Here is a 15940-nt window from a genome sequence, read left to right as displayed (position 1 = left end):
TCGTGAGAGGTCTACAGACACTCGATTTTTATACTTTTTTTTCAGAGTACTTACATTTTAATTATGTATTGATATATAAATAAAGTTTAAACAAATTTGGAAAAGAAGTTTTTTAGACAATTCCTACCTACCTTTAAGGCTATTTGGAGAACGACTGAGGATGTGGGAAACCATCAAATTCTTTATGGACCACAGCCCTACAATTTTTAACCGGTCAGGCGTGAGAGAGGGGAGCCATGGCACTCAAAGAGTTAACTCTTTGCACATGGCTGGAAATAGAGTGTCAATATTGAAATTTTCGATTAAAGGAAACATCTGTTAATTTTTAATGTTCAGTTAGGGATATAGTTAGGGAAGTTCAGTTAGGCAAGGCAAGGCAAGGCAAGTTTATTTATATAGCACATTTCATACACAATGGCAATTCAAAGTGCTTTACATAGAAGAAATTAAAATAATAAAAAGAAATAAGAATAATTAAAACAGTTTAGAAAAATAAAAAATAAAATACAGTACAGTACAAACAGTCGGACGAACATTGGCACAGTGCTCATTCATTAAATGCATAGCTAAACAGATGTGTTTTGAGTCTGGATTTGAAAGTGACTATTGTAAGAGCACGTCTGATCTCCTCTGGAAGCTGGGAAAGTTAGGGAAATACCGTTCGGTATTTATGGAAGGGGCCACTGGAGGAAAATAGGGGAGGGTCATGTATTTTTATTCTTTGTTGAGTGGAGGGTCATCCAACTTTTTTTACATTTACATTTTTATTCATTTAGCAGACGCTTTTATCCAAAGCGACTTACAAATGAGAACAATAGAAGCAGTTAAACTAACAGTAGGACAACAAAATGCAAGTGCTATGACCCTTCTCAGTTTAATCTAACGCAGAACTTTTTTTTTTTTTTTTTTAGTTATAGAACAGAATAGAATAGAGTAGTAGAGAAATTGTTAGCATTACTGGATCGAGTGCTGTCGAAAAAGAAGCGTCTTCAGCTGTTTCTTAAAAGTGGCTATGGACTCAGCCGTTCTGGTTGAGTTAGGCAGATCATTCCACCAGCAGGGAACAGTCATGGTAAAGGTCAGAGAAAGAGATTTTGTGCCTCTTTGAGATGGCACTACAAGACGCCGTTCACTTGCAGAGCGCAAGTTCCTGGATGGCACGTAAGTCTGAAGTAAAGAGTTAAAGTAAAAGGGAGCAGAACCAGTGGTTGTTCTGTAGGCAAACGTCAGTGACTTGAACTTGATACGAGCGGCAACTGGCAACCAGTGCAATTTTGTGAGGAGAGGAGTGACGTGTGCCCTTATCGGCTCGTTAAAGACCACTCTAGCTGCGGCATTTTGGATCAGTTGCAGAGGTTTGACTGTGCAAGCTGGAAGACCGGCCAGGAGAGCGTTACAATAGTCAAGTCTGGATAAAACAAGCGCTTGGACAAGGAGTTGAGTAGCATGTTCTGATAGGAAGGGTCTGATCCTCCTAATGTTGTACAAGGCAAATCTACATGACCGGGCAGTTCTAGCAATGTGGTCTGTGAAGTTCAATTGATCATCAATTACCACACCAAGGTTCCTGGCTGACCTAGATGGAGTTATGGATGACGAGTCAAGCTGAATGGTGAAGTTGTGGTGAAGTGTTGGGTTGGCCGGGACCACGAGTAGCTGTGTCTTCGCAAGGTTTAGTTGAAGGTGGTGGTCCTTCATCCAGCCAGAAATGTCTGTCAGGCAGGCTGAGATGCGAGCAGCTACCGTCGGATCGTCAGGCTGGAATGAGAGGTAGAGTTGTGTGTCATCAGCGTAGCAGTGATAGGAAAAGCCATGTTTCTGAATCACAGATCCTAGTGATGTCATGTAGATGGAGAAGAGAAGCGGTCCCAGCACTGAGCCCTGAGGCACTCCAGTAGCTAGATGTTGTGTCTTAGACACCTCACTCCTCCACAATACCCTAAAGGACCTACCTGAGAGGTAAGACTTGAACCATTGGAGTGCGGTTCCCGAGATGCCCTTCATCTTTAGGATTGACAGGATTTTTAGTCTAGGAAGGAAGGTCACCCAACTTTTTTTAGTCTAGGAAGGAGGGTCACCCAACTTTTGTTAAAACAGCAACATTTCAAAGTGGCTTGTTTGGTGCATATTTTTTTTACTTGTAGCTCCATCCCAGCAAACACAGAACGTTGGCACAACGTAGCCAACCTTCTAACAACGTTTTATCAACATGGCCAAAAGGTTGCTATAAATACGTTGTGTGGTTAAGGTTGTTACAGCGTTGTCACAATGTTGAGATTAAACCACCGTTCAGGGCCATTGCTTAAGGTTGTGCCTAGGGTGTCTGGACAACCACTGGACTACATAGGCTAATGTACTCGTCACTGCCCTGAAGTGGGAAAATCAGCCTTTTAAATTCCAACCAAATTGTTGGGCTCATTGTGTTGTCTCGTTCTTCATCGAGCAAGGATACGTGAGTATTGCGTTTAATTTAGCCTTCCTCAGCTATCAAACACAACCTTTAATTTCTAATATGATATGTAGCCTCGCTTGCACTGTTTAGTTTGTCATTTGATTTTTCCGCTCTCTCATTCGTGTCTTTGCTCCTCTGGATTTGTGGATGTTTCCCCGGTTACCGACCTTTATCGGCCGGCTTTCGGCTATTGTCTGCCACAGACCCGGTTTTGTTCATTAAATGTTCTTCTGATCTACCTTTGCTTTTTATATTTTATTTATTATGCTTAAAATAAATGTGTATATTCGTATTTTTCTTTTTTCACAAATGTATTACTTTTGGAAGTGCAATTTGATTACCATGCAGTTTTAATAAAGTTGAATTAACGAAACCTTCTATCATTTTTACTCTTCAAAGTGTACACTTGCGGGTGTTGATAGCCCCAATAAATAATAATATAGATAAACAATAAACTATAAAAAGTATATAATTATCTACCAAAATGCTAAATGGGGGATATAGCAGCATATACAAATATTGCCAGAGCGTCGTCTCTCAGTTACTGAATGTCGCGCAACAACCTTGCTACAGCTCTGTGGCGTCTTACAATTCTACGTTGTTACAATGTTGCAAGCACGTAGACAGCGACGTTGTCATAGCAGAAATGCAACGTGCCACAGACGTTGCCACAACGTAAATGTGTTTGCTGGGATGTAGCTCTCGCGGTCTCGGCCCCCCGCTATCAGATGCGTCTGACCCAACAACAATCCAGTTTGGCGCTGTTTGACAGTGCGTGCGCACTTCTACGCGCTCAGAAAAAGTGCATCATGTCAGAAGAGAACGCCAATGAAATGTTTACCCGGCAAAACTTTTATGATTGCGAATAAGTGCAGTGTCCTGTGAGCAGAGCCGGATTAATGCAAAGGCAAACTAGGCACGTGCCTAGGGCCCGATTGGCAGGATGGGGCCCAGACAGAGGGACAAAATAAATAAATAAATAAATATATATATATATATATATATATATATATATATATATATATATATATATATATATATATATATATATATAAAATGTACAAATGTCCTATCTACAATTTATTTCAATATTTATTAATTAACTAAAAATAGTGACGATGTTTATCTTAACCATAGACTGTTACATTACGTCACATTAACGCCAGCCCATGACTGTATAAAGGCGCCAGCCAGAGCCAGTTAAGTCCGAGGGGATGTCAGCGGCGGTCAGAGGTCAGAGCGGGACAACAAAGCTAGCAGGCAGGTGTGTTTTGAGTAGGCTAACATTCAAGTCAAGATGCTTTCGGGTGCGGCAAAACGTAAAAAGAAAAGAGGAACAAAAGAAGAGACAGCGGGGGGCTTTACAGAAGTTTCTGTCGGGCAGCCGTCCGACAGCTGTGAACCTGCTCGAGTCAGCAGAGCCAGAGGCCGAGCCAGGCCCGGAGACACGGCCCGAAGACGCGGTGGAAGATGCGGCGGAAAATGCGGCGGAAGACGCTGTGGCGCCGTCAACATCAGCGCCGTCACAGAAGGACAAACTGATGGAAGAACAGCAGCCAGCCAGAAGTGAGCCCAATATCGTTTTGCAGCAGGAGCCTCTAGACCCAGAAAGGGTATTAACAAGCTACCCATCTGATCCTGCAAAGTGGGACCAAATTGATGACAGGATGCGTGAGTACTTTGCACTAAACCATCCCTGTCAAAATATTGGAGATTTCTAAACATGCTTCAGTCCATTCAAATTCCTCTATTTCTTCTTGAATGTCTTTCCTCCATGCGTTTAATTTGTCTACAGCAGACTCTTTAGAGTTAGACATTATTAAATTATAATATTTTGACAATTGGCCCTTTTCAACTCCAACTCCTTTTTTTCCAATTATTTCCTCAATTAATGACAGTTTGGGAATGTAGCCTACATAATATCTGTAGACCTGGAAGACATAAAACTTTTAAGCTGTGAATATTTTTAAAAAATGTTTTGAGGGAATCTGGTGTTTATCACACAATTCTTGAAATGTAAGAAGTATTCCATCCATACAAGTCTTTAATAGTCTGAATACCTTTAGTTTTCCATAGTTTAAATCCTCCATCCTTATATTTATTATTATTTATTGTTAGACAGTTTCTAAATGGTCTTGATGAATGTGAAGGGGTCATGTTTGCCTTCTTGTTCTTAATTACAACATTTATAAATGTTGTAATATTGTATTTTGCAGAAAATCTTAATTACAACATTTATAAATGTTGTAAACTATTGCATTTTGCAGAAAATCTTAATTAAATGTTGATTAAATGTAAACAGAGCAAATAAGATAAACTTATTTGCTCTGTTTACATAGTTTACTGACACTTATTGGTTATTTACTGGTACTACTGCCTTAACAATGACACTCCCAATGGATAAGATGAGGATAATTTAATAGCATTTAATAGAGCCGTGTAATGACGTATAAATAATGAATATAAAAAAATAGTCTGATAGACTGTTTAATATACAACACATGACTTATTTTGGCATACAAACAACCAATTTGTAACCAAAGACTAGGCTATGTAAAATGTGAATTAACTTTTATTAGTAGCTTTGGTAAGTTTCAGATTTCAGTTCATAAATAACATCGATGGAGGGGGGCCCAAAAAATGCAGCCTGCCTAGTGTAGTCCATTTATTTAATCCGGCTCTGTATCCAGCTACAAAAAATAGCCGAAAAGTCGGAAGTTGGACCTGCCAACTCTCCCGCATTCACCGTGAGACACACGCAATTGACACTTTTCACACGCTCTCACGCCACACATCCATTTACTCACGCACAGAAAAATCGCGAAGCAAAGAGGACACGGAGACCGACAGACTAGACAGAGCAGGTTACTTATGATATAAAAGAATCTCAACTCTCAGATTCTGTCAATTTTATTACGAAATTCAAACAATACCGCTTTGGCGCTTGTAAATGTGACGTGACAGATCCCTAGCGCACGTGAACCGATCATCTCTACTAGCTAATAGTAAAAAAACACGAACACTGTTGAAAGATATAGTAGCTGCAACTTACCGAAATGTATATTCCTCATACATAATATCGATCAATCAGTGTTTTTTATCAGCGTGGAGAGCTCAATAACACAGCTGGAGAATAATTATGTCACATTTACCTCAGGAAAGCCATTTAATGAACATAATATAGGCTACAGCACATAGTTGGCAAGAAAAAAAGAGCTACAGAGAGTATTTAGCTAAATATGTGTTCTATATTACATATTTATTATATTTTTAATTATATCATTAAATAAAGTTGTTGTTATTATAATAAAAAAAACCGCATTATATTTAATTTGAGTTATTTTTAACCTTAAATAATACTACCAGCTGATAGGGCTGTCTGTATGTTTACAGTATTGGGTGAGTTTTTATCTTGAGAAAAAATAACGCCTATGTACCTAATATTTATCCAAATTAGTCAATATTAAATCAAATTACAATAATTGAATTGAATTGAAATAATAAAAAAGCGTAGCTTACCAGAAATTGTACCATGCACCATAAAATTTACATATTATTTTACACTTATATAAAGCCTGAAATGGGCACTTTTTGTGACAGCAACCCTATCATTTTTGATCAAAATGGCTTAACTTCAGAATTTGAACTAAAATCAGCATTCTTATGATTGCTCTGAACATTTCTGACTAAGTTCAACAAACATTAAATTACTTATTCATAAACTTAAAAAAAAAAAAAAATATATATATATATATGTATACAGTGAGGAAAATAAGTATTTGAACACCCTGCTATTTTGCAAGTTCTCCCACTTAGAAATCATGGAGGGGTCTGAAATTGTCATCGTAGGTGCATGTCCACTGTGAGAGACATAATCTAAAAATTAAAAATCCAGAAATCACAATGTATGGTTTTTTAACTATTTATTTTTATGATACAGCTGCAAATAAGTATTTGAACACCTGAGAAAATCAATGTTAATATTTGGTACAGTATCCTTTGTTTGCAATTACAGAGGTCAAACGTTTCCTGTAGTTTTTCACCAGGTTTGCACACACTGCAGGAGGGATTTTGGCCCACTCCTCCACACAGATCTTCTCTAGATCAGTCAGGTTTCTGGGCTGTCGCTGAGAAACACAGACTCTGAGCTCCCTCCAAAGATTCTCTATTGGGTTTAGGTCTGGAGACTGGCTAGGCCACGCCAGAACCTTGATATGCTTCTTACAGAGCCACTCCTTGGTTATCCTGGCTGTGTGCTTCGGGTCATTGTCATGTTGGAAGACCCAGCCTCGACCCATCTTCAATGCTCTAACTGAGGGAAGGAGGTTGTTCCCCAAAATCTCGCAATACATGGCCCCGGTCATCCTCTCCTTAATACAGTGCAGTCGCCCTGTCCCATGTGCAGAAAAACACCCCCAAAGCATGATGCTACCACCCCCATGCTTCACAGTAAGGGATGGTGTTCTTGGGATGGTACTCATCATTCTTCTTCCTCCAAACACGTTTAGTGGAATTATGATCAAAAAGTTCTATTTTGGTCTCATCTGACCACAGGACTTTCTCCCATGACTCCTCTGGATCATCCAAATGGTCATTGGCAAACTTAAGACAGGCCTTGACATGTGCTGGTTTAAGCAGGGGAACCTTCCGTGCCATGCATGATTTCAAACCATGACGTCTTAGTGTATTACCAACAGTAACCTTGGAAACGGTGGTCCCAGCTCTTTTCAGGTCATTGACCAGCTCCTCCCGTGTAGTTCTGGGCTGATTTCTCACCTTTCTTAGGATCATTGAGACCCCACGAGGTGAGATCTTGCATGGAGCCCCAGTCCGAGGGAGATTGACAGTCATGTTTAGCTTCTTCCATTTTCTAATGATTGCTCCAACAGTGGACCTTTTTTCACCAAGCTGCTTGGCAATTTCCCCGTAGCCCTTTCCAGCCTTGTGGAGGTGTACAATTTTGTCTCTAGTGTCTTTGGACAGCTCTTTGGTCTTGGCCATGTTAGTAGTTGGATTCTTACTGATTGTATGGGGTGGACATGTGTCTTTATGCAGCTAACGACCTCAAACAGGCGCATCTAATTTAGGATAATAAATGGAGTGGAGGTGGACATTTTAAAGGTAGACTAACAGGTCTTTGAGGGTCAGAATTCTAGCTGATAGACAGGTGTTCAAATACTTATTTGCAGCTGTATCATTCAAATAAACAGTTAAAAAATCATATATTGTGATTTCTGGATTTTTTTTTTTTTAGATTATGTCTAATCTATGGGGCGGCAGTGGCTCAGTGGTTCATGTGGATTGTCTACAAACCGGAAGGTTGGTGGTTCAATCCTCGGTTCCACCTGACCAAGTGTCGAGGTGTCCTTGAGCAAGACACCTAACCCCAGCTGCTCCCGACGTGCTGGATCGCCTTGCATGGCTGACACCGCCGTCGGTGTATGAATGAGTGAGTGAATGGGTGAATGTGAGGCAATATTGTAAAGCGCTTTGGTGGCCATTGGGTCTGTGAAAGCGCTATATAAATGCAGTCCATTTACCATTTACCATTTACTCACAGTGGACATGCACCTACGATGACAATTTCAGACCCCTCCATGATTTCCAAGTGGGAGAACTTGCAAAATAGCAGGGTGTTCAAATACTTATTTTCCTCACTGTATATATAGGTGTGACGGGGTTGAGACTAGGGTAACAGGGTTGAAGATGGTAACAGGGTTGAAGAGACAAATACAGCTAAACATAAACATAGTTGTTTTTTACTCAAATTCACTGTAAGATTTTCTATAAACGCAAGCTACAAATACCCTGGGGGCTAAGCCCCCCCTGTCTTCCAAACCTAGTGACGTCCCTGACACACACACACATCCTGATGTCAAAGTTCAAATATGAATCATCAGAATACAGAGCAATATAAACAAAAAAGAAAGGAAGAGAGCTAATTTCTCTCCAGGGATCAAAATGCCGCAAAAAGCAGTCATTTATATACGGAACTGGATTACATTGTTCCTATACAATGTCTTTTGTTTTTTTCCAGAGGAAGTGAATCATATGATATCAACCTTCTATTGCCTCAGTCAAGGAGGCTTCCTGTTTCCATATACATATATATATTTGTTTTTGTTTTTTTACCTTTATTTAACCAGGAAAATCTCTCTGAGATTAAAAAATATCTTTCACAGGAGAGTCCTGGCCAAGAATGGACAGCAGTTACAGTCACAACTTACAGATTGAAACAACAAATATACAAGTAAAACACTTAAAAACAATTGCAAATCAATGAGTCTTCTTCGAGTGACCGAATAATAGATGTGTTCCATAGGCACCAGAGTTTGTCATTTCAATTTCGTTTGGAGTAAATTACATTCAAATGGAGCTTTGTACATAAAAGCCCCTTTTCCCAGTTTAGTACTTACAAATGGAACAGAGAGAGTAAAACAATTATCAGACCGGAGGGAATATTTCCCAACACTTTTCTTTTGAATTAGACAACCTAGATACAAAGGCAACAACCCCAGAATAGTTTTATAAATAATTAGGTAATAATGAATTTTACTTCTAATAGACAAAGATGGTCAGGCTACTCTATTATACAGGGTGGGCCATTTATATGGATACACCGTAATAACATGGGAATGGTTGGTGATATTAAAGTCCTGTTTGTGGACTTCTAAATGGCCACCATGGTCACCGCCCATCTTGAGGAGTTTGCCCCCTCACATATTTGACATTTATTTTATTGGCGAGGAATAACCCCTTGAGATGAACCATCTCGTTTTCAAGGGGGTCCTCAAGTCCAGGTACAAAAATTGACAATGACTTTACAGCGGCAGTAAAGTTAAAAAAAAAAAAAAAAAACATAAAAAAACCCATAAAAAAACATATACTAATGTGCCACAAACAGGACTTTAATATCACCAACCATTCCCATGTTATTACGGTGTATCCATATAAATGGCCCACCGTGTACAATATACAATGATGAGTTAAAGGTTTACAATCTGATATAAATCTTAAAGCGCTGTGATAAACAGCATCCAAAGAAGAAAGAAGTTGAGAGGAAGCAAATTGATGCACCACATCACCGTAATCAAGTACAGGCAAGGAAGTAGCAGAAACTAACCTCTTTCTTACATTAAATGAAAAACAAAACTTGTTTCTAAACAACCCAAGCTTTATTTTCTATTTTTTCCTTAAATGAGTTATTTGAGACCCAAAAGATAATTTATCATTGATAATAATGCCAAGATTTTTTTATTCTTTTACTAACTCAATCACATTACCTCGTGAAGTCTGGAGAGGAATAAAATTGTCTACCACCTTTTTCGATTTTAGTTTTATCTACATTCAGAACAATATTTAGTGTATGAAGCCGAGACTGAATAACATCAAAAGCCGCTTGAAGCTTAAGCAAGGCTTGCTGTTTCGAAGGTGCACCACAATACATGACAGTATCATCTGCGTAAAAGTGAAAATTTACATCTTGAATATCATAATCAATACTGTTTATGTAGATAGTGAATAAAAGAGGCCCCAACATGGATCCTTGAGGAACACCTTTAAAAATCTCCAGTAGTCCTGAATTTTTACCTTCAGCCTGAACACATTAAGTTCTATTACTTAATATTTAAACCAGAAAATAACATGATTTGCTAAGCCAACACTCCTTAGTCTATGCAGCAATATCTCATGATCCACTGTGTCGAAAGCCTTTGATAAATCGATAAAAAGGGAAGCGCAGTAATCACCCTTATCAACTGATCCCACAATGTCATTCAAAACTTTCAAAACGGCTGTTGTGGTACTATGTTTTTTGCTATATACGGGCATTCATGAATTCCGTCCTTTCCTTCCTCTGCGCTTCAAGGCCTCTGTGTAAGTGTGTGTGTCTGTATATATCTGGAAGTGTATTTGTAGGTTCATCAAAATTCAAATATTTCCCTACAACTCACAAGGTCATAAATAACCCACATTTTCATCAATGGATCCCCGAATTCCGTCTTTTCCGTCCTCTGTGCTTCGGGCCTCTGTGTAAGTGTGTGTGTGTGTATATATCTGGAAGTGTATTTGTAGGTTCATCAAATTTCAAATATTTCCCTAAAACTCACAAGGTCATAAATAACCCACATTTTCATCAATGGATCCCCTTATACTCACAAGGTCATAAATAATACCATTAACCCATTAATCAACGGTCATTGTCAATCCCCGAAGGATACAATGTCAAAGGTGACAATGTCAACGAGAGGGTAAGGTCAAAACTAGGGCAGGGTCAGGGCAAGGGCAAACCCATCAATCAATTAGAGAGGCCATCAAGCTTTATTGCATGTTATTGTTGTTATTCTCTGTTGAGTATTGTAGCGCTTTGAGTCTAAGAAAAGCACATTAGAAATAAAATGTATTATTATTAATAGTAAAATAGGCTGACTGAGGTCAGTGTAGCCTACTTTTGCTTGCTTATGATTTCAATGTGTTTAAACGGGAAAAAAGCCCAAACCATTTTGGCCGTTTTTTTTTTGTGTGTGTTTTTTTTCTTTCTTTTTTTTTCATTCTTAGAGTAGATGAGAGAATCCTCATTGTTTGGGTGGACTATCCTTGTACTGCTTGTATCCAGTAACTGCTTTGTTACTTGTACTGCAACAGGAACTGCTCAAAGAATGATTGCAACATTTAAAATACACCAGACCCCCCCTGGATACACCAGACCCCCTGTTACAGAGTACCACCCTGAGGAGCTATACCAGAGGACACCACGAGTCAGGACAACCAGATAAGAATATAAGAGTTCACTTTATTTTGCCATTAAGATCAATTTAAAATCGCAGAGCCCAGTCTCAGGGCGTGACTAACAAACTCCCCTCTCTTCCTCTCTTCAGGCCAGCAACGGGGGGGGGGGAAGACTCTCCCCAACGGAACTCTTCTGCAGGAACAGGCTGAGTGGATAGTCACACAAGCACTCTTCTGCAAGACGAACAATAGTAGGTATTCACCCAGCAAATCCTCCTCAAGTTAGACAATAACAAGCAGTCGCTCCGTAGATCCGGCTGGGAATGGACAAGGACAATTAGATGCACAGCGGGGCCTTCCCAAGACAGGCAGTGAGTAGTAGCCACAGAACAGCTACTCTTCAGAACTGACAACGGTAAGTATTCGCACAGCAAATCCTCCTCGAGGAGAACAGTACAAGAGTACACTCCGTAGATCCTGAATGGAGGTGGGCAGTGGCAGAGGTAAGCGCAGTTAAGCCTCTCCAAGGCAAACAGTGGATAGTGATCACACGATAGCTCCTCTTCAGGGCAGGCAATGGTAAGTATGCACTCAATGAATCCTCCTCAAGGTGAACAGTGACAAGGGGACGCTCCGTAGATACTGGACGAAGGTGGGCAGGGGCAGTGCAGCGACGCCTCTCCAAGACGAACAGTAAGTAACAGTCACACAGCAGCTACTCTTCAACTGTACCAGTATGACAGGGAGGAGAATGAATCTCTGGGTGACAATAGTAAGCGATCTTACAGCAGGTCCTCTTCGAATAAACCAGTAAGGAAGAGACTGAATCTCGGGACAGCAATGGTCAGCGATCTCACAGCAGATCTTCGAGTAAGCCAGTAGCAGCGAGAGAGAGACTGAATCACAGGACAGCAGTGGTAGACAATTACACAATAAATCCTCTTCAAACGTACCGGTATGACAGGGAGGAAGACTGAATCTCTGGATGACAATGGTAAGTGATCTCTCAACAGGTCCTCTTCAAATAAACCAGTATGGCAGGGAGGAGACTGAATCTCGGGACAGCAATGGTCAGCGATCTCACAACAGATATTCTTCAAACGTATCAGTATGGTCGGGAGGAGACTGATTCTCTAGACAGCAGTGGTGAACTGGTTCCCGTTTTATGAACACTCAACACACAGCAGTCATCAACATTACTTGACACTTCCCAACATAGACGAGGCCAGCAACTAAGACTACGAGTGGAAGTAGAATTTAGAATCCCACACTCATGCATGCATCAAAACACTTCACACTCTCACAGATGCTCGTTTTCCACACTTGACACTGCAATCCACGATACCTCACAGTGAGTTAAGCCTCCATTCATCTCTTCGCCGAAATCCCCCATGTAGCTGGGTTCAAGGTCTCCAGGCTGTGTGGGAAAGGGGCATACCACGGACACCACAAACTTCGAGAAAATCAGACAGTATTGGGTTAGTTTCACATCTCAGATCGCCCGCTTGATGCACTCCAACCAGAACTGAGTACCACTGCCATCACCATTAAACATAAACCAGGCACTTAACTTCTTCTCATTCCCGTAATCCTCTCTGGTAAAAGCGCGTCTCCCCGTGCTCAACTCTCCATCCGAACTCCACTGTTTCCCCCTCCGTCTCTCTTTTTATACTCCAGCTTGGAGAGCATGCTTCCAATCAAGCTCTAACTCCTCCTCCTCAACACCTGCCGCTCCTTTCTCATAGTCACACTGTGACACATTACATGTATAGTATGCAGTTAATGTTTTGTGGATTCTGGTCTTTCCTGTCACAACATAATTGCATCCAAGACTTTCACTCTGATACTTGTGTGTATGCTTTAGTGACAATAAAGAATGTAAATTTATTTGAGTTCATATTTTCAATTACATTCATTTAACTGGTTGTATAAGTCACAATTGAAACGGTTGATGATTGTTAAAATATATTTACAATTTTAAATGTTAGAAGATAAGTGTTAATTAAATGAAATAACTAAATACAATTATCAATTTAAAAAATGGCAACAAGAACATTCTTTGTGACATATGTAATGAAATGCCCTTTGAGGTCTGTATCTGACAGCAGGCCACGACTGTAATTTTCATATTGTTTAAATCCCTCTTATTTAAGTGATCATTAATTTTGATGGTGTAAATGTATATCATGCTAACAATGAGTAGTGTGATGGCCATGGTTGCCAACCTTGATTACCTGGTTGAAGTTTGACTTTCTTGACGGCTGAATATATATCACACACGTTTGCTAGTATTCTCTTTAAATTGTAACAGCTCAACCTAATCAGAGCCTAACATGCAAAAGAATCATCAGGAATAAACAAATATTCTCCGAAAACATTCACTGTAAAAAAAGTCAGTAAAATATACAGCAAAACACCGTCAAATTCCAACGGTAATGGAGCGTAAAACCAAAAACTTCCTTTTACTGTATTAAATAGATTGAATAACCGTTAATTGTGAGACTGGATAAAACTTTGTTTTTTACTGTAATAAAATGTTGAAATTCTAAATATTTTCTGTGAAAACAAATAAATATGCATACATTTTACAATTAAATATTGTAATGTTGAAAATGTCTGAAAACCTTAGATTTTACGGTATTATTTGAGTAAAACTACATCTTTTGGGGTTGTGCACATTGGAATTCACAGTATAAATCTGTAGATTTTTAAGCAAACAAAAACATTCATTTTTACAGAAGCAAGATGTTAAAAAATAGGGTCCACCGTAATAATACAACCAGTAAATACCATTAAAAAAAAAGCAAATATCAGCAGTAAAAGACAATAAAATTGATAGTATTTTTTATTTTAAAATTCAGATACTGATATACAGATTAAAAGTTAGGCCTGCAGTATATCATTGTTAACCTTCTGATAAAAAAATCAACAGCAAAAGAAGATGTTTAAAATAAAGTTCATGGTTGTGAATAAAATTGATTTTAATAATATTTTTTAATTATTATTTTAAAACAACTTTGTTATGTTTCACGCCATATTATCAGACCACCTTAAAGAGCATCTTGCAGGTTAGAAGACCCAACAAGTCAATGTATAGAAAAATAATGTAGGAACTAAATTTTCTTTTAAAAAATTTTATAAATACGCTACAGTGGCTTCTGGAGTCGTTTTTGTGAGAAAATTTTACTTCCGCATCTGAAAATGGGCGTGACGGGCAAGAGTCGTGACGTAGCACGAGGGAGAGCGGTCGATTCAAACAACAGGGAAAAATGGATTGCAATGACATTTCGGACGCTGAGGAAATTGTTGACGGACCACAGCCATACAATTATGAGCCTGCTAGGCTGCCAAGAGAGCAGGGACAGGCCAGGATTAATGTTAGACAGAACATATTGGAACTTACAATAACAGAAACTAAGCTTTGATCAGGCGTTTGTCATGCTCATTCATATCCGCCCAGACTAACGTTATGTTATATAACTTAGCGGTTTCTCATCGAGAGACAGAGAGATATTTATTCCTGATACATTTTTTGTTCCATAGGTGCTTGTGTGGGAAATGCGAGGCAATGTTTACAGCTGAGGAAAGTCAGTGTTGCAGGGAGGTGGATGCATACTGGGCCTTAGTGGAAAATGCCAAACTTCCATGGTTGCAGTTAGTGTTACTACAGTAAAGCCATGGTGAATGTTGCTGATCTGTGGACACTGGATAGTTCGTTCATTCATTGCACAATGTTTATTCCTGGTTTCCACGTCAGCGCTGTTTGATCCGTTAATAACGGAGAAATGTGAATATTTCTCACTAGATCTCGCAGCGATGTTATTACTTCAGTGGCGAATTCAAATGCTTTATTTACTGGATCTCGCAGTTACAGTGTTGCTTGATCAGGCTCGCGCTGCACTGGTCCAAACTGGTAAACGGTCCACACAAACACAATAACGAGTAACTTAGCTCAATTTCGTTCCGCTTACATTGCGTTTGCCAGTTGATATTGTGCTCGCGCCTACATCCGGCTGCGTGTACTGAAGGAACCGCACCAGCTCTTAAATTGAAATACAAAAACTACTGAAAACACACTGACTCACGACCGCTCTTACTGAATACCAACCCACTCTGCACTGAGCTGTGGCAGAGCACAGCACACGTCTCCCTCGTGTGACGTAAAATGACGCGATGTTGAAAAAAAAAGCGGTTTGTACGAGCAGGCAAAGAAACGCTCACTTTATCTACTAAATTGGTGTCCTTATGTCGTTTTAAAACATTTTAAATCCTGCATTATCTTTTCATGTGGTATTTTCATACACGGTTATATATTCATTTAGATTTTTTTTTTACATGCAAGATGCTCTTTAAGTGGGTCCGCCTTAAATTTTGAGTTTGTGTGATCGCTGTTGATTGGCTGCTGGTAAACTGTGTACAGACGTTTTACGTTCGAATTGCAGAGAAAAAATGTTTTCTGGTAGCAACATTGTGCAGTATGAGCGAACCATTTCACCAAAAAAAGGGGAAGCAAGGCAAGACTTGGCTGCAGCGGTCTGCAGACGTGACTTCTGATCAAACCTCCTCCCAATGGCTAGTTACTACAGGATTTTAAGCCCGATTTAAGCCCGATTTGAGCTCGCTGACAGGTCGGGCTGTAATCGCGCGCAAATCTGCGGGTGCTCCGCGCTCGCCAATCTTTAAGTGTGAAATACTAAACGACGCATCAAAAACGCTCGCTGACACATCGCCGACGCTGGACAGATATCTAGCATGCCAAAT

The 15940-nt window shown here is 39.6% G+C and overlaps 1 long non-coding RNA gene across 1 annotated transcript; it reads left to right on the top strand.

Annotated features, from left to right (window-relative positions):
- Positions 1-286: 286 nt before the first annotated feature.
- On the top strand, positions 287-2211 carry LOC307170263. Its single transcript, XR_013823326.1, has 3 exons — positions 287-366; positions 651-735; positions 2042-2211. It is a non-coding gene; the product is annotated as an uncharacterized lncRNA (long non-coding RNA).
- The last annotated feature ends 13729 nt before the right edge of the window (positions 2212-15940 follow it).

This window comes from Squalius cephalus, assembly GCF_949319135.1.
Source record: "Squalius cephalus genome assembly, chromosome: 13".
NCBI classification, from domain to species: domain Eukaryota; kingdom Metazoa; phylum Chordata; class Actinopteri; order Cypriniformes; family Leuciscidae; genus Squalius; species Squalius cephalus.
Note: the sequence above shows the minus strand (reverse complement) of the source record. Positions and strands in the feature narration are given on the sequence as shown.